The sequence below is a fragment of the Rhipicephalus sanguineus genome, chromosome 6 (assembly GCF_013339695.2).
Source record: "Rhipicephalus sanguineus isolate Rsan-2018 chromosome 6, BIME_Rsan_1.4, whole genome shotgun sequence".
In the NCBI taxonomy this organism is placed as follows: Eukaryota; Metazoa; Arthropoda; class Arachnida; order Ixodida; family Ixodidae; genus Rhipicephalus; species Rhipicephalus sanguineus.
Genome location: NC_051181.1, coordinates 82,443,574 through 82,463,368, shown reverse-complemented (window position 1 = coordinate 82,463,368; position 19,795 = coordinate 82,443,574).

Here is a 19,795-nt window from a genome sequence, read left to right as displayed (position 1 = left end):
TTGCGGCTCAGCGACGAACCTCTGCCTACCGTGTTGCTGAAGGCAGGTGGTAGTGTATGCATAAACACAGGCGTCGGTAACCCATTACTAGTAAGCACACACTGATGCTTCTCTCCTTAATTGACGACGTTTTGAAGAAAGTGCATATCGGGTACCAGTGTTGATATGAGCTTGTTGATGTCCTCCTTACGCGCGATTCACGATTCGCTGATTCCAAATACATGCTCACAACTTCAGCTACCACAACGGTTTAATCATGATCATGGGCGCAGGGGCGTAGCCAGAAATTTTTTCAGGGGGGGGGGGGGTTCAACTATACTTTATGTATGTTCGTGCGTGCGTTTGTATGTGTGCGTGTATATATACGCAAGCAAAACTGAAAAATTTCGAGGGGGGGTTTGAACCCCCCCAACCCCCCCCCCCCCCCCCCTTGGCTACACCCCTGCATGGGCGTTAGTCGACGCGACGGAGACACGCCACTAGGCGTCAACGTGGGTGCATCGACGTCAAACGGTGCTATAGCTGCTAAACCCGAGTAGACATTGTAGAAGCTCTCGTATATCACTACACGATAAGCACAACTTCTGTGAAGACACGTTTCACTTTCGTGTTATACCGATTCATATGACGGAGGAATCAGCTATGTTTCTTTCGATATGGATGGATGCTCTGAGTGAGGCTTGGGCTAAAGCCACCACCTCGAGGTGTGTTAAAGCATTGACGAAAATACGCTTCTATTGGATACGTGCCGAATGGGATGGTTGTAGCAACGGCGCGTCATTTTTCGAGCCTGATGGCACACATGTCAACGCCCCGTTATAAAGGGAACGATCATAGTATCCGTCTATATAATCGCACGGTGTAAGGAAAGTGTGAAAGATAAAAGGCGCGTTCATGAAGTCTCCGTTATGTGTTTGGCGGAAGCTCAGTGGGCGTTTAGCCCACTGAGCGGGGCGGTGCCGCCGTCTGTGAGATGTGAAAAGAAGTAATGCGTCACGATCGACATTTACTAGCGCTTACTCCGAGATTGCGTGCGATATCGGAGGTCATGGTTACAGTAAAGCGTCTCGTAACCAGCAAGTGACACTGGCCGCGCTGGCGTCGCCGAGGGAACCTAGGCGCAGTTACGTTCTTTGCCTCCCGCTTCGTGTTAGCGTGCGCCGGCTCACCGGAGTAGTGCAGCTTCCACATGCACCATCGGGATTTCTCCGCCGCCGATAGCTCAGTGGGCGTTTAGCCCACTGAGCTACCGCCAAACACATGACGTAATTCCGTGACGGAAATGCGTCATGAAAGTCTTGGTGGAGCTCCGTATAAAACACTTTCGTGTTTAAAAAATACAAGATTAGCATTAGTTTCGACTCGCAATAGCGCGTGTAAAGTCCCCTGTTTCCCCTGACGGCTTTGAAACCAGATAAGCTCAGCCAGTGAACAGCGCCGCCTTATTCGCGAGCACCGAGCGTTGCTTGAATGTCCTTGATGTTGAATGCACATTTGCTTTTAACGTTCAGCAAACGCTGCTTTTGGACTCTTATTTACCCCTTGCTCGCGTCTCTTCTTCGCAAAAGCTAGCGCAGCGCTAACACGTGTAAACAGCTGACAAACGGGGACAGTTTCTTTTGCGAGGCCATTCGAACCACCTGCCGCAGTGAGGGAGCAATGGACTTCGCTACAAATACGTAATTGAAAGGTGCATACAGGCGCACAATAGCTTGAACGATGTCTCTTTACTTTTTATCCACTGAATTCTTTGGGAACCCCTTCAGAAAGCATCGCTCGTTCTCGCAAAGACGGGCGTGTGTATTACCGCATCGCCACTGCTCTAGCACAATCGCACTGATCTCAGCAACCTCGTGCCACGTCGCTCAAGGTCTCAGTTGTTTCGCCATTTGTCGAGGGGTGTAGGAATGCCTCGCCATGTTTTCGGTTCACCACCAATAACTTCCTAAATGTTACACAACAGCATGTTTATATAAGCGCTGCGCAGTATTGCGGTACAAGAGCATCGCGATAGCATCTTAAAGAAAGGCTTTGATTTGGGCGAGTTCGTACATGCTTAGCTGGGGAAAAACAGCGCATAAAAGGAGAAGGACTCAGGAACACAGTACACGGGACGAGCAGTTGACAGCGCCCGTCCTGTGTTCCTGCATCCTCGTCCTTTTTTGCGCTGTTCTTCCCCAGCTAAGCATCTTAGAGATACTTTTGAGTATCTGTATTTATGTACCGAGATACACATGAAAAATATATTTGCATCTCAGTAGCAAAATAGTTTTGAGACGTATCGATTATATCGCGATACTGCGCAGGACACAGACATATATTTACTTTTTTAACGCGATAGCGTTAGAGAGCTCGTGTCGCAGAAATTCCGCCGTCGGCGTCGGTGTCGGCACCGTTGGTTGTGAGCGAAAAATCGAGAAAGAAGCAAATAAAATAGAGAATAAAATTTTCGGTCCCATTGAGGACCGAACCCGGGCCGTTCGCGTGGCAAGCAGGTGTCCTACCACAAAGCGACGATGTTACTTGCAGCTGCTTCGGAAAAAGCGCTACATAAATGCCATGTAGTGGAATGAGTCTCACTAACGCATTTTGTTCGACAGGTGTCACGACGACAACGAGGCCATTCAGCGATTTGTAGGCGCATTTGGGAGGCCATCAAACTACGTCATTTGGGAGGCCATCAAAGCCATCGCCGCTAAAAACACACACGAACTTTCAAACAGCTCTAGAAAAGGACAACTATGTCCATCTAGCGGAAAACATATCAATCCAACGCCGGCTTTCCAGAGGAGGCGTTGATCGAGCAAACAGCAAACGCAAGATAATGTGCTGCCATCTGTAAGACATTGTGAGACTCTTCATGGCCTCCGAGATGGCAAGCACGCGGCGTGTATCTTGGAGGCCATGCCACTCTTGCTTTAGATCAAAAACCTGTATGTACCATTCGCGCGCGCACGCGTGTGTGTGTCTGTGTGCACGTGTGTGTAACAATACACATTAATAAGAATGCACTTAGTGGTTGAAGTGCGCACTAGGGGCTAGATTTCGCTATTGCGTTCAACTCTTAAAGGCGAAGCTTAAGGGTCCCCCAATTTTTTGTAGGAAATGATCCGACCTTTTTTACAGCGAAAGCTGTTATGAGATCATTTCACCGGCCGTTTTTGGCGCCGTAGTTGTCCGCCGCCGCCGCCGCCGCCGGTGTCCGTAACCAGTATCGCTCGAAATAAGAAAAAGAAGGAAATCAGAAAAAAAATTCCAGGATGGAACGAGGTCCGAACCTGGGCCCTCTGCGTGGGAGCCCAGTATTCAACCTCTGAGCCATTCCGGTGCTTGAAACTGCTTTGCAGAAAGGTCCTATACAGGCTTCATGTCGGGAAGGAACCACATTAGCATATGCAATATAGCGTGGTAGAAGAGTAAAATAAGCACCAAGCGTCGCACAACGCGAATTCTGTAACCAGGCGTCACACAATGCGAATTGCGCTACGAGTAGGTTGTTGAATGCTTCCAACCCATTACAAAGGTCTCTGCCATAATTCTTCATCGTCATCAGGCACAGCATCAACAAATTGCGCATAATGCCTTACATGCGTTTAGCAGGTACCAACGCTCCCCGTAGAATGACGAAAAATGGCACAGTGCCTGCTGCCCTACTTCTCCAAAATTACAATGATTTATAGCGTAGTGGGTTCCTCGCAAGTGCACTTGTATTGGTTGCCAACGAAGCCCATAAGCGCACGATCCACTTCCTCGTGGTCTCAGTAAAATTACAATGATTTATAGCGTAGTGGGTTCCTCGCAAATGCACTTGTATTGGTTGCCAAGGAAGCACATAAGCGCATGATCCATTTCCTCGGGGTCTCAGTAAAGTTCTTCGCCCCCGCCCCGTCTCTCTCCCACGTCAACCCATGTTATACAGCATGACGGGAGAGGCAAATAGCGACCGGGCGTCACCCAACGCAAATTACATAACTGGTGGGCCGTTTAAAGATTCCAACCCATTACAAAGGGCTGAGCCATAATTCTTCATCATCATCAGTCGTCGCGTCAACAAAGTGCACATAATGACTTACAGACGTGTAGCTGGTGCCTCGCTTCTCCGCAGAATGACGAATAATGGCTTAGTAGGTGCTTCCCAACTTCACAAAAATTGTGAGTTATGTCGTAGTGGGTACCTTTCTAGTATACTTGTATTGTAGCCCCAAGAGAGCTTAACGGGCTCAAGAAACGCCGCTCTTCCAGCTTTCGCTGTGACTGTGCTGCGGGTTCAGTGCAGGCCTGGGAATTTTTTAAGGGGGAGATGAATACATTTGTGCTAATCCAAGCGTTCGCATCTCTCATAGATCTACGTGCAGGCCGTCGTTGGCGTAGGCCTTCCAGCGCTTCGAAGTCGTCTTGCAGCCGCCGTTGCCTTTCCGTTTCCCTTGTGTTGGGATAACTGTGGCGTTCTTCCTTTTTAGTGGACCAGTGAGTAGTGAGTAGTGGGATTCACCCAATTTCTGTGGCACACACGTTTATGATGATGATAGTTTCGTGATACGAGATAGAAGGAACGATATCCTAAACAGTTTCGCTGTTAAAACGCTATGCCTACAGCAACGCGCAGCACATTCGCAGCGTAAGCTTAAAGAGCGGCCTTTGAAGCGCCCGTTCCAAACTCTCTTGGGGCATTTAATACAAGTACACATGCCAGAAATCCACTACGCCATAAATCCTAATTTTTGTGAAGTAGGGAAGCACCCAGTATGCCACCCTTTGTCGTTCTGCGGATAAGCGAGGTAACTGCTACACATCTGTGAGGCACCATATGCACTTTGTTTAATGCTGCATGTGGACGACGGGGAAGAATTATGGCGGAGCACTCTGTAAGGGGTGGGAAACTTTAAACCACACACTCGTGGCGAAATTAGCAATGTGTGACGGCGGGTTGTTATTTCATTCTTCTGCCACGCTATATTACATACCGTAGTTATTCAAACCTAAGCCGATGTTTTTTTTTTCGAAAAAACGATGTGCGGCTTAGATTGGTATACAATGATTAAGTTTTTCTTTTTTCTGGCCTTGCAAATTTCGGGCGTCAGCTTAATAACGGGGCCGGCCTAGATTTCGAGTAAATACGGTATGTAAACGCGATTCCTTACCCGCCATGACGCCTTTATAGGATCTTTTTGCGAAGGACTTTGAAGCACCAGCGTAGCTCTGCCGTAGTATACTCGCCTGCCACGAAGAGGGCCGGGGTTCAAATTTCATCCAAACGTGGATATTTCTTGATTTATTATTGCGATAGCAATTATATGGACACTCCCGGCCGATCTTTGCGTCGCCGTCATGTTCCGGTTATGTATATGTATGTATATATAAATAAAACCAACAGAGAAAAATAAATCAGACGAAAAAAATGTGTGCCACCGGGATTCGAACCTGCGACCCTTCACTCTTCTGCGCACCGCTTTAACCAACTCGGCCACGCGCCACCAGTTGTGTAGAATGCTAATGGCGAGCTTTTTATATACACCATTTAATACTGGGGGTATGCATATCTCGGAGGTGCCTCCGCGTGTGCAGCATCACCCGCGAGAATGCCTGCAGGGGGCGCTTTAAAGCAATGCTCCTGGGTATTGCTTCTGTTTGAAAACTTCCCTTGAGACGCGCACTAAAAAATGGCCCATTTCTGCACCCACACGCGATGTGGAACACTGGCTAAACGATGCACCGAACGCCACCGCGCGGCAGGAGACGCGGAGGGGCTACTTCAGGAAACAAAAAATATCTAAGAGCATTGGGTTGTAGCGCGCAGCTCAAATACGAATAAGTAACTGGGACAGTTGTTAGTTCGCGCTCGTCCTGTGCACATGTATGCCTGTGCGTTCTTTTCGAGCGTCCTTCACTGTGTTTGAGCAGCGCTGCGCGCTGCAAGTGTCGAGCTGTTACCGTTGTTAGTTCGTGGTCATCCTGTGTGTGTTCTTTTCGCGAGTCCTTGCGCTTGATGGGCGCGCTGCAAGTATCGAGCTGCTTGCTGTTCTTCTTTTGACTTTGTAGTTTGTTGCTATCGCATTCATTGCTTCGCCTTTGCGGCAAAACTGACTTTTTTCATTAGCTTCTTATTGTGCGCGATAGCGGTTACGCACACCAGCGATGGCGGACAACTACGGCACTGTTGTTCCGACCTCATAACAGCTTTCGCTGTAATACCTCGGGCAGTTATACGCCACTGAAAGCGGGTATATATCAAGCAGCTCCTAGCATAGCGTAGCCATGCATAATATAGAAAGCAAGAAAGTGGGAAAGGGACTTGAGGAGGAGTGATACCAGGGTGAGGAAGAGAAAAAAGGAGAGGGGGAGGGTAAATTGTGGCATAGTTCTACGCTCTTGAGTATAGTCGCCCAGCACTTGATCTTGAAACACCAGTCGCATCACTCACGTCGCGCACGGTTGCGTGAGGTGGGTTGCCATGAAACCCAGAATGTCAGTTCGGAGAGGCATTCACAGCCTTCGTGCGCTGACGCGGTACTTGAATGTGCCTGTCTCCTTGAGATTTTCCTAATTTCGAGCTGTTGTGGATCCACTTTCACAAGTTTCAATCTGGCAACAGAGGAAGAAATTTGAGGCTTTTGCTCTCTTTCCATTAGCATGTATCTTCCGGCCACGGGGGTCACATTTCGATGGCGGCGAAATTCCAGAGGAACGTGTACTGTGTAATGTCGGAGCACGTTAAAGAACACCATATAGTCGAAATTTCCGGAGCCCTCCACTACGGCGTCCCTCATAATCATATCGCGGGTTTTGGCGCGTAAAACCCCAGATTATTATTATTATTATTATTATTATTATTATTATTATTATATTATTATTATTATTATTATTATTTATTATTATTATTATTATTAGCCCAAGGCGGTTAGCTCATCCAGTGCTTTGTCGCTGGATGAAAATCTTACCTTTGAATGCATTAAGCGCTTAAAACCATCTTTATCATGTGGGCCAGATGGCATCCCCTCCGCCATACTAAAAGCTTATGGTAGTATATTGTCCCAGTACTAACTACGATATTTAATAACTGCCTGGACACTTCCACATTTCCAAGCATGTGGAAAACTGCTCGTGTTTTTCCAGTATTTAAGTCGGGCTCTAAAACAGATGCTTCTAATTATCGCCCGATTTCTCTACTATGTGCCACATCAAAGATCTCCGAGCTGGCTCTTCACGACATATTGTCTTTTAGTGTGAAAAACTCATTGATTCTTAATCAACATGGTTTTCCTCGCTGGCCGCTCAACTACCACAAAATCTTGCTAGTTTCATGACGCAGATCTCCACACCTATTTCTCAGAGAGGACAGGTTGACGTAATTTACTGCGACCTGAGCAAGGCTTTTGACGTAGTCAGCCACAAACTGATTATGGTTAAACTTGCTCACTTTGATGTTGACTTGTCATTTGTGAATCTCCTACAGAGCTATCTGCTCAATAGATATTGTTATGTTGCCGTAAATGGCCAAACGTCTTCTTTGTATAAAGTGACTAGTGGGGTCCCTCAAGGGTCGGTATTAGGCCCACTCCTATTTTTAATTTACGTTAATGATGTTTCTTTGCCATTCGTAATTCTTCTTTCCTCTTGTATGCCGATGACATCAAGATTTTTAAGGAAATTCATTCAGTTAACGACTGTCGCTTGGTGCAGTCAGACTTGCGCTCTTTTTCCGAATGGTGCGACGGTAATAACCTTTCTCTGAATACCTCGAAGACAAAATTCATGTCTATCACTCGCAAAACATCTAGCGTGTCATTTCAATACTTTGTCAATTCTGTGCCGTTATGCAAAGTTTATGAAATCAGTGATCTTGGTGTTGTTGTTGACAGCGCGTTAAACTTTTCTTCTCACGTTAAGCATGCTGCTATGCGGGGCCTTCGTTCTCTCGGATGTGTTTGTAGAATATCTCGAGAATTCAGGTCTCCCATGGCCCTACACAAATTGTACACGGCAATATGTCTTCCGCAACTTGAGTATGCGTCCGTGATATGGAATGGCATTGCTCAATCCAGCGGTAACACCATTGAACGAGTCCAGAAAAAATTCCTCAGCATATATAACCATCGCTTTGCTAAAAATGACTCTGGATCTCGTTCAAGTACTGCTGAATTATTATCACTGCCATCAGTTCACTGCCGACGAAATCGCTCTGATCTCTTATTTCTTTACAAGCTAGTCCACGGTATCATATCCTGCCCTGTACTTCTCAATTGTGTAAATTTTCGAATTCCGCGTAAGTTAACCAGAGAGAACAGACCGTTTCATGTACCCGCCTGCTTCTTCCAACACTCTACCGTTCACAGAATACAGTCTCTATAATGTTAATTTTCTTGATCTTGACGTTTTTCATAGCCCACAATCATTGTTTTTTTAACCGAGCTTTGCACTGTTTTGACATAGTGTGGCACAATGTACAAAGTCTTCCCTTCTCCGTCTTTCCGCATAGTTGTATATATGCAATCTAATTTTTTATGCCCCGTCAATATTTCTCGTGTTGTCTTATTTTACTCCTCCCCTTTTGTGTTCATTTCTCTTTGTCTACGTGTTTTTGCTCTTTTTATTTCTGAAAACTGTCTGTATTGTATTGTTTATTTTTATTGTTTTTTTTTTGCGTGCGCCAGCACAAAGACCTTACGGTTGTTCCTGGGCACGTTAAATAAATCATTGATTGATTGATTGATTGATGGATTGATTATTATTATTATTATTATTATTATTATTATTATTATTATTATTATTATTATTATTATTATTATTATTATCATTATTATTATTCGCACTGATAGTTTGAGAACCTTATTTGCACTTTCTTTTCTTGTAAATATAAGCTGGTTCCCGGCCACGGCGGCCGCATTTCGACTTGGATGAAATGCAAAACACCACTCGTGTAGTTAGTTTTAGGTGCACTTTAAAGAATCCCAGTTTGTGGAAATCGTTTCGGAGTGCCACACTACGGCGTGCTTCATAATGATGCCGTGATTTCTACATGAAAACCCCATAAAAATATATTATATACTACTTGTTTGTAGATAACGTCGTTCCATTTTCTTAACTTCGCCTACTCGACACCGAAAGAACTAAAAAACTTGGGGGACGCTTGAACGTCGCCTTCAACAGTAGAACGTCTTAACGTAAATCGCGCCCATTCGCATCGCCTCCTCGATCGCTAGCTTCGGCGTGGGTCTTCACGGGGCTCTGTAACACTTTTCCAAGTAGCCATGGAATGGATTCACTAAAGGAGTTTATTACCTCCCGAATCGACCACCTCCAAAATTTTTAGAGTCCGCGCAGTACGAGCGGAGTTACAAAGACCTCTCGCACGCTTTAATTGCTTGCTCTCTTCTCTCTAACGAAAGTGCTGGAAGCTAATCAGGGAGGGGTGGTACGGGGGAAGAAGGTACGTCAAGTGCACCACGTGACCTTTAGCACTTTCTTTTTTTTCTTCGAACGTGCGGCGTACTTTCAGTGCGATCGCGCGCGGGCGCGGGAGCAAGTGACGGCCTCCCGCGCGACTTTGTGTCAGTGACGCCGGGACTTTGAGTCAATAGCATCATTTGTCGACAGAAGGAAGAAGCGATTTCTAGGCTGACTTGAGAAGTTTTTCGCAAATCCCAGGCCGCATGCTGCGCTATAATGTTTGGCTCGCATGTTCTCAGGAGCCTCGACTACCGATCGGCCGCGTTTTCTGACGATGCTCAAAAAGTGTTGCGGGGCCCCTTTATCAATACTGCTCCGATTCGGCACACGGATTACGTATGTATTTTCTTTAATCGTTGGTCCCAGATAACTGAAACGCATTGCATTTTCTGTCTACAATTCACACTTGTTGAAGCGGCTGAGTTTGAGAAATGAAACCGCTACGCCAAAACAAACAAACAAACAAACAAACAAACAAACAAACAAACAAACAAACAAACAAACAAACAAACAAACAAACAAACAAACAAACAAACAACAAACAAACAAACAAACAAACACAAATAAAGAAACAAACACAACGATTTGAAATGGCTGCGCGAAACAGACGCACAATTATGCGAGTTCCAAATATCACAAAGCAGTTGCCTTTTTTCGACGATGTCGCATTGAAACGTCCCTCATTTGTGCCTAATTTAAATATATAGTGGCCTGCGCGCATGTATTTCGCAAAAGCACCCCATACGCGGCAAGGTTTCATTGGCACGCTTCAAGGATTACCCGACTTTGAGGCGCCGTGAGGGCACCAGAGATTCTCGTATTCTTCAGCTCTCCTCAGTACGCTGGTACACAAAGACTGCTATGTTGAGCTCATCTGCAGCGTCGCGAAGGTCGTTGCGAAACATTCGAGACGGGATTTAAAATTGCCTTGCCTGTTATTCGGATCGGCAGAGCGCTTAATTGAAGTTGCTTAACAGTAAGCAGCCAATTTTAGAATGCAATTACCCTCGGTCCAGTTTCCCGTTTGTGTCTGGCTGCGTATAGAAATGTTTCCGATAGTTGTCACCCTTTTAAGGGCAGCTGTATGGCAGAAACTGTTGCCGGGATTTCAGACTTTCATTAGGAATCCAATTACCGTTTTTCAATATATGCCATTTCAACATCACCACGTCTATACAAGGTACTTCGATTGACACGAGGGGCTGAAATTACCTGAGTGCTTTTAATATTGCGGAAATGAGGCAAAATGCAAGTCGTACACAACCTAAGAAGTCCGAACAGATGACAGAAGCGCAGCAGTCGATTGCCTCATCGACTAAAGATATAGACGCACTCACGTGCTTAGCGATGTTCTATAATGGCTGGGTCACTGACCCTCCGGCTTATGACATCAGTTTGGGGCACGCGCTGGGGGTTGCAGGCTCCTCTGCATCTGTCTTTCAATCAATCAATCAATCAATCAATCAATCAATCAATCAATCAATCAATCAATCAATCAATCAATCAATCAATCAATCAATCAATCAATCAATCAATCAATCAATGATCGACCTCGATCAATCAATCAATCAATCAGTCAGGTCAGTCAGTCGGTCAATCAATCAATCAATCAATCAATCAATCAATCAATCAATCAATCAATCAATCAATCAATCAATCAATCAGTCAGTTTTTATTGTGTGTTAAAATATAATGGCCGGTTATTGTCATACAGGTAGTAACCAGAGCCCATTCAGTGGCTGTTGCAGAGGTAGACATGTGCGCCGGACCCAGAATCACCGGCGGCGGCGCGCCGGTGTTTCCATCTCCGGCTGCGGCGCGTGAACGGCGCGGAGTTCATCGGACCGGCGGGGGCGCGGCGCGGGGGGGATGGGGGAGGGAGGAAGGGCGAAGCAGTGAATGCGATAAGTACAGGCCGTAATGTTACATGAACGAGGGCTAGCAGCTAACTCTTTTTGCTCGGATCTCAGCTAACTCTACAAAACGCTGGTATATGGCAATACGGCCGCTCCCGGGAGGGAAGCGGTTGTTGGTCAGTTTGTAGTATCAGTGGTCCGAGCGCGAAGCAGTTTGATCACAGCGCTCACAGCGCGTAGAAGGTATACGAGCCGTTCGCTGGGAAATGTCTGCCGAAATAGCGCGCGTGCCAGCGCTCTCGACCGCGCCCTTATAGTCAAAGTTCACACTTGCTGCTCGAGTTACGCAGTTCCTCTCCCCAGACATCCCTTCCTGCTCCTTCACCCAGCAAATAACGGGCGAGGCGTTTCCTTCTGCTTGAGGAGCAATCGACGGCAGGCCTCGCACGCGGGTTGATGATATTCCGTGTGACGGAGATGGCCAGCTTGTTTCATCTCTGCTTTAGCCATGTTCCTTGCCACCGCTCGCGAGCTTTTACTCGCGGGTAGAACATACAATGCGCGGAGCAATATTACCGATTTAGAGTTTATACGGAACATGACGGCGACGGTGAAAACCTGTCCTGAGTATCCATACAATTGCTAACACAATAAAAAATATACAAAAAACTGTAGAAGCGGGCTCGCCTATTTCCCGGAAAGCTGCATCGTCTCCGCTGGAAAGAGTGGGTTCGTTGGAAGAATCATATAATCCGGCACCTTTTCCATTGGTTTCGATCTCGCCTTCAGTACCCTTCTTACAGGGGACATTTCCTCGCCACTTATTTCTTCATAAAGCACGCGTACAATGTCAGCACTAAGCGCTGAACCTCAGGGGCGTAGCCAGAACCGCCCCCCCCCCCCCTGGCTACGCCCCTGCTGAACCTATCATGATTTCGCGCTTGTCGGCAACAGTCTGTCATCTCTGCATGCGCGGTCGCAAACGTACAAAATGGAGCGACATCAGTTAATAGCTCACGATAGTCGTGCGAGAGAAGCAAGCCCACCAGTGTCACTCCCTAAGGGGAGTCGAGCGCCGCCTCCGGATAATAATAAAGTTCTTTTGCCTGCCTGCCTGAGCGGGTGGGCGGCTGCACAGCAAAGAAGTATGGGAGACAATTCACAACTGTTATTTCTCGTATATGGACCATTCGAGAGTATGTACCCTGATGATGTCACGTGAATCACTGTTCTGGCATCACGAAGTGCACCAAAAGACAACAAACGCCAAGACAGAATAACGCGCTCGTTGTTATTGTCTTTTGATTGTATTTTAGAGGCTGTTAGGGTCCCTTTATAAATACAGGGAAGTGCAAACACGGACACAGGAGAGTATTCAAGACACCAGAAACGCTGCTAACAACTGAAAAATCACGCAGCGGCGGAACCGAAGGTAGACACAAATATTTATCTGCGCATTCCCATGTAATGGGTCAAACCTCTCAGTCAAGTGCGAGTACTGGTCTACGCGAGAGATAGCTGTCCACTCTCTCGACTTTTCTCTTATGTCCGTGTTTCCACGTCATGTCTTCTTAACGAATACCTACCAAGTATAGCTCAGCTATATTCTAAGTTAGCTATTCTCATCTGTATTTATTTATCGATTTACCCGAGTAAGAATAAAAGGAAAAGGTATACTAACGCACCGAGATATATATATATATATATATATATATATATATATATATATATATATATATATATACATTGCTTTCTATTTCATTTATTTATGCACAGTGTACTACGTCCAATACTCGAATAATATGCTATACAGCGAGTTGGGTCGTCGCCCTTTAAGGCTGGAGGACGGCAGCGTTAAGCTCAGGCAATACTCGTGATAATTTCTGGAGAAGAAAAAGACACCACAACTTCTGGGGAGCTATTCTCGATGCGTTCATTCAAAGATGTCCACAGTCCATTTCGGCAGAGCGCATTCAGTGATTCGAAAAGGCGGTGAGCCGTGATGTCACCTCGCTCTTGACCACGTCACCGCACCGAACCCGCCAGCACATTCCTAGCGTAAGAAGAGAGTGGACGAAGTGTACAGAAACAGGAACTTTTCAAGTCTGAATTTGAATATGAATATATGAATGTGTGCCAGATGTTTGAGAACGATGCAGGGAACGCGTACCGACCTTACAGCTGCGTTAGACGAGCGGCCGCATTAAACCGACATCGATGGCTAACACGATCAAAAGACGCGTGCACCGAAAATCGGATCTCTGAGGGCTGCGTTGGTTGCGTTGAAGCGAATTCCGTTCCTATCATTTGCGTCGAAAGTGTTTGAAAGCTTCGTGATGTCATGATGGCGATGCAATACAAGAACCGGAAACAAGGGGCCGCGCTTCTCGCCGAGCTCCCGCTATTCAGCGGCCGCTGAGATCGACAGTTCATTACATGGACATATCGAGAAGAGCTCCTCCGGCGAAGTGCTGTATTTTATTTGGAGAGTCCCCATTCGAATTAAGAGAAAAGACTAACGGCAGCGGGCCGCAATTATCGCGCGGTGGCGGCGGCGGCGGCGTGATCTTTCTTGGGACTTCGGCGGCGGCGCGAGCGGCGTAAACCAAAAACAGGCGGCGGCGGCGGCGCACACCTCTGTGCAGAGGTCCGTTGTTTAAAAGGAGTAGTCAGTATTGAGCTACAATGCAAGTAAGTACACATAAGTACAAATAAAGACAATAAATACATATAAACAAATCGAAATAATATTTATAAATACAAACATTACAATAGCTTTCTTTAAAAAGTGTTAAGAAAAACCTTTTTTTTTTGTTGTTTTGGCTATTCCTGCAAGTAATGTAGAAGATCGCAAGCAAACTGTGTATGTAAATCAAATGATATGGATGGCGCGATGGTTAAAGCTAAAGTGTTCCAGAGTTTTGCAGCAATAAAAGAAAATGAATGTGATCCGTAGTTAGTCCTTATGCGGGGTATTCACAATGGTGTAGTAAGGTTAGAACGTAAGGAATATGTGTACTTTTGATATGCTAACGTTATTAACGGGCATAGAAGTGCGTTATGCAAAAGTTTGTAGACAAATAGTAAAACACGATAGTTGGCATCACCTGTAATGGGTTGTATGTTTAGTAATCCATGAGGATATGAAACTGGGCCTGTTTTCGGTATAAAAAGGAGGGAAGGTAGTGCTGTGTTTTGTGCTACGTTGAGGTGTTTCAGCGTTGTAGGGTAATTAACCCATAAATTGCGATAGCATATGTGATGTGTGAGTGTATGAAAGAATGATATAATGTTAGCATTGTCTTTTATGGAAAAATGTACCGTAGCCGATAAAGAATAGTCATATTTTTTGTAAATGTTATAAGTGTTGTTTCATGAATATGTGCGCAATGACAGTCGTGAGTCCAAGTAGAAGCCGAGAAATTTTGTATTACTAGCCTTTCGTAGTGCTGTGTTATTCATTTCAAGGTGATTACTTTAAGTAAAGTGAGTGTTTTTGGAGCAAAAATAATATATTTACTTTTAGAGCTGTTGGCGAGGAGATTGTTTGCATGAAGCCAGAATGATCATTTTTTAGGGCTGTTGTTCCTTTTGCAGTTTATTAAATGCGAAGCATTTCTTAGCGAATCTCAGGCACTTTGGCCGTTTCTATCTATCTATCTATCTATCTATCTATCTATCTATCTATCTATCTATCTATCTATCTATCTATCTATCTATCTATCTATCTATCTATCTATCTATCTATCTATCTATCTATCTATCTATCTATCTATCTATCTATCTATCTATCTATCTATCTATCTATCTATCTATCTATCTATCTATCTATCTATCTATCTATCTATCTATCTATCTATCTATCTATCTATCTATCTATCTATCTATCTATCTATCTATCTATCTATCCGCCTACGTCTGGGCGCTCTCCTGGTCGGCTCCATAACTTGTAATATACAAAAATTGGCATAGCAGGGGATCAGTGTATGGAACACGATTCACTGGCCATGGCACGAATAACGCAAAATACCTGTCGCATACTTCATGAAACCCTTTCTCTCAGTCACGTGTGGCACATACCCGCATACCAGCGTTCATGTTATGCGGGTATGTGCCACAGGTGATACAGGTGATACAGTCTCAACCAACACAGTAACGGCGAACACGCACATTGACACGCAAGATAGTGGTAATCATAATAATTGTTGGGATTTTATCTCCCAAAACCACTATATGATTGTGGCAGACGCCATAGCGAAGGGCTCCGGAAATTTTTATCATCTGGTATTCTATAACGTGAATCGAGATCGCACAGTACACGGTCATCTAGCATTTTGCCTCCATCGAAATGCGACCTCCGCGGCCGGGATCAAACCCGCGACCTTCGGGTCAGCAGCCGAGTCCCGTAACCGCTACACCACCGCGGCCGACGCAAGGAAAGTGAGGGAGCAGAAGACAAAACACCCTTGGAAGTCGCTCAACTCCATCCCCACGTCCACGTGGTCCGCAACGTGGACTACGTGGATTACAAAAAAACCGGGGTGAATGCTTCCCTACAATAAATATGCCGAGAGGACCAGGCCTCTCATCATTACCGGTGACTTCAACATTGACTTATCAAGACCCAACAACGCCTGGTCTTTATACTGCGTGAAAGACGGCGTGGATGTGGACAGGGCATCAAAAGACATCGCTGCCACGTCCAGGACAGGAGGCATAGATCATTTCATCGTGAGAGGCATCCAGGATTCCCACCAGCTGCACTATACCTCGCACTTCACTACACTTAGACTCCTCATAACCACGATCACGAACGGATCCGATAACAAGTCCGGTCGAGCTGCTGGTGCTCACTGATCACGGTGATGATGACCTTGTTCAAGAATTGTCAAGAACTCCTCCTACACATACACACAGTTTCGTGAAACGTGCGTGCGTTCTCCGTCATAACGGACAAGTATAAGCATAACAACTGTAACGAAACTGTAACAACTGCAACTGTGACTGTAACGCACGTGCAGGTCGCCTGCGCGTGCCACTCGGCTGCGTATCATATATCTAGGTAAACTTTTCTGAATGAAGCTGAGTTGCGAGCAACGCCTGTCCTCTGCATTTGTGTTCCTTCTTTGTGCTGTTCGGATTCGCGCTATCCAGTACTGAAGAATATAAGCACTACATATCAGCTTACCGCGTCTGGTATTGGTAACACCCATGTTGCTGTTGGCATCGTTACGCAACTGGAAACAACTGGTTACATAATACATATGCGACTCTTCAACACAGGAGTGCGCGTATACCATTTCCACATTTCTCTAGCGTCATTCCGTAACGTTTCGCTCAATGTGAAAAATTACGCCACAGTCACCATCGCGCGCATGCTTTGCACAACATCGATTCCCACGGTACTTGGGATCTGCCGAATTTATCTTCGTTTTTGGCTGTTATAAATATATTAGTGTGAGGGGGAAATGCCTTCTAAACCTGTACCTGGTTATAGATTGAAGAGCAGGTTTAGGAATCACAGTGGTCAGAATGAGTACACATTAGTGCGCATCGTAATCATATCGAAGTTTTAGCGCATAAAATACCCCTTAAATTATTTTATGTGGGAGAATCTGGAACAGCCTACACCAAAAGCTAAAAAAAAGGTCGGAAAGTAAATAATTTCGGTACATGTGTTCTAGGAATATGCGTTATGCGTGGCTTTGGCGACATCGCATAATGTTCTAGGATTCAGAAATGGGCTGCACTGGAAGAATTTAAGTTTTTCAATAATATCAGCCTCTGGAATAATGGCAAATCTGAAGTTTATGGGCCAAAGAGAAATTACAATTGCATGTTGAGAAATTTTATAATGGCAGGAATGTTGATGTGTGTCAGAAATTATAATTTTTCACATTTATGAAGTTTTTAACGATGCTCTAAAACCATAACACGAAGGTATCGTTATGAAATTATTCATCAATGCCGTACCGAAATGCTAATTGCCTTTCGATAGGCATTGCCTTTAAACGATTAGGGAAATGTGGAAGGAATCGGGACCATCGTTTACGATGGAATCTTTTTTTATTTGCAGTTTTTTTACAGCACACACACAAAAAAAAAAACTAGAGCCACTCGGATATAACGTACCTCCCAAAACATCGCCGGCGAGGTTTTTTATTGCGATAGCAATTATATGGACAGTTTCGGCTGAATTTTGCCGTCGCCGTCATGCACCGTATATGTATAAGTATGCATATATATATAATATATAAAAGCCCCAAAGAAAAATAATTCAGAAAAATGCTTCCGAAGCGCGGAATCGAACCAGGGACCTCTTGCTCCACAGCGAGTGGCGCTATCCACTACGCCACCAAACGCAGATCCTCCGCGTAGCTAACGGCGAGCGTTATATACACGCCATTTACCGCTGGACGGACTCAGAGACGCTAGGCGCTTATAAGCGTTTCTTCATTACCAGCGAGATGGCGTTAGGAGCGCGATGGGTGGATTTAAAAGTCGTCGGCGAGCGCGCTCGCTTCTTGTTATGTTTGCGCAGGGAGAACCTTGCCCTTCCGCTTTCTGCTCGCGCGGTTTTCTAGTGCTGAGGAGAAGAGGGATGTTTCACGCTTTCACCGTGATGTCCGCGCTCATGTTACGGAGCGTACGAAAGTCATTCGAGCTCAAGGGACGCCGCTAAACGAACAAACAGAAGATGAGCGCGAACTATCAAGTGTCACAGCTCGACACTTGAAGCACTCTAGTTTCCTTCGCTGCTTTGGCCGCCTTTGCAACAGGAGCGCTGTTCAAACTGAGAGTATCCAGTGGCGGGCCTCACTTCGTATAGCATTAGTTTCTTGCTATCGCATTCGTTGCTTCGCCCTTGCGGCGAAGCTGTGACTTTTTTTTTTGCGTCGTCTGGTGGCCTTCAAGGAGGGCTCAGCCTAATTTCTTAGGTTATGCCCAACAGCTAGCTACACAGTTTGTACACGTATTGGGTTGTGCTTCAGGAAGGTGGGAGATAACAGCCGCTTTTTCCTTTACTTCTACAAAATCTTTGAGGGGCCTCAAATCGCAGTTCAAACTCCGTACTCTGCAAATTGTGAAGACTAATAATTATTGGGGTTTTACGTCCTGAAACCGCGGTATGATGAGAGACGCCGTAGTGAAGTGGTCCGGAAATTTGAATCATCTGGTTTGTTTTGACGTGCACCTAAATCTCATTACACGGCCGTCACGCATTTCGCCTCCATCAAAATGCGGCCGCCGTGACCTGGATTCGATCCCGCCACCTTCGGGTCAGCAGTCGAGCGCCATAAACACTAGACCACCGTGGCGGTTTCTCTGCACAATGTTCAAGAAAGAGTACGTTCTCCGTCGCATGTGCGGAATATTTCACATTAAAAAATAAAAAAAAGAAGAAAAAAGGTCACAAAGATAGAAAAATACCAATTACTCAAAACAATGGCATCCTGAGGAGATTAAAAAAATTGAAAGACGTCTACTTCGTCCACCGCTACAGGATAACCGTTCTAGGCGGAGCTTTGAAATGAATTAACATTACTATTAGTTTCCCAAGAGAAAGGTATATAACAGCTGCATCTTACCGGTACTTACCTGTGGAGCACAAACCTGGGGGCTTACGAAGAGGGTTCAATTTAAATTGAGGACGACGCAGCGAGACATGGAAAGGGAAATGATAGGTGTAACCTTAAGGGACAAGAAGAGAGCAGAGTGGGTCAGGGAACAAACGGGTGTTAAGGACATCATAGTCGAAATCAAGAAGAAGAAATGAACATGGGCAGGGCATGTAGGACGTAGGCAAGATGAGCGCTGGTCATTAAGGGTAACTGACTAGATTCCAAGAGAAGTTAAACACGCGAGGGGGAGACAGAAAGTTAGGTGGGCAGATGAGATTATGAAGTTTGCGGGGATAACGTTAGCTCAGCAAGCACAGGACCGGATTGATTGGCGGAGCATGGGAGAGGCCTTTGCCCTGCAGTGGGCGCAGTCAGGCTGATGATGATGGTGATAAAGCAGCTGTGTATCGAAGGTGGAGCCCCTAGTCCAGGCCGCCTAGGTAGGAGCCGTAGCTTCGGCAGCCGATCCTATAGGAGCGCCTATTGGTGGCGTCGGAATGTGAAGAGATGGTGGCGTCGGGTGTGGATGACACGTTGGCGAGGGTCCGACATTATCAGCGCATGTGCTGTAGGGTCAGACGGTCAATACATTCGATTGATAACAAAAAGAAGAAAACAAATCCCTTCCCTTCGAGTCGCCTTAGAAAAATGCATAAGGGAACGTGTTACCTTTTTGTGTTCTCCTTTCACAATGCCTTGCTCATTCTCGTTCGCACATGTGTGTTCGAAAGAGAGGACCAAATGTGATTCGCCCAACTTGTTTTGCAGGAGGCGGCCAGCAGGCCTTTGACTCCGAGTATGCATGACTGAGTCGTCCGAATCTGAGTGAGCGTGACTGAGCAGAGTCTTAATATGCCTGAATGCGAGTCA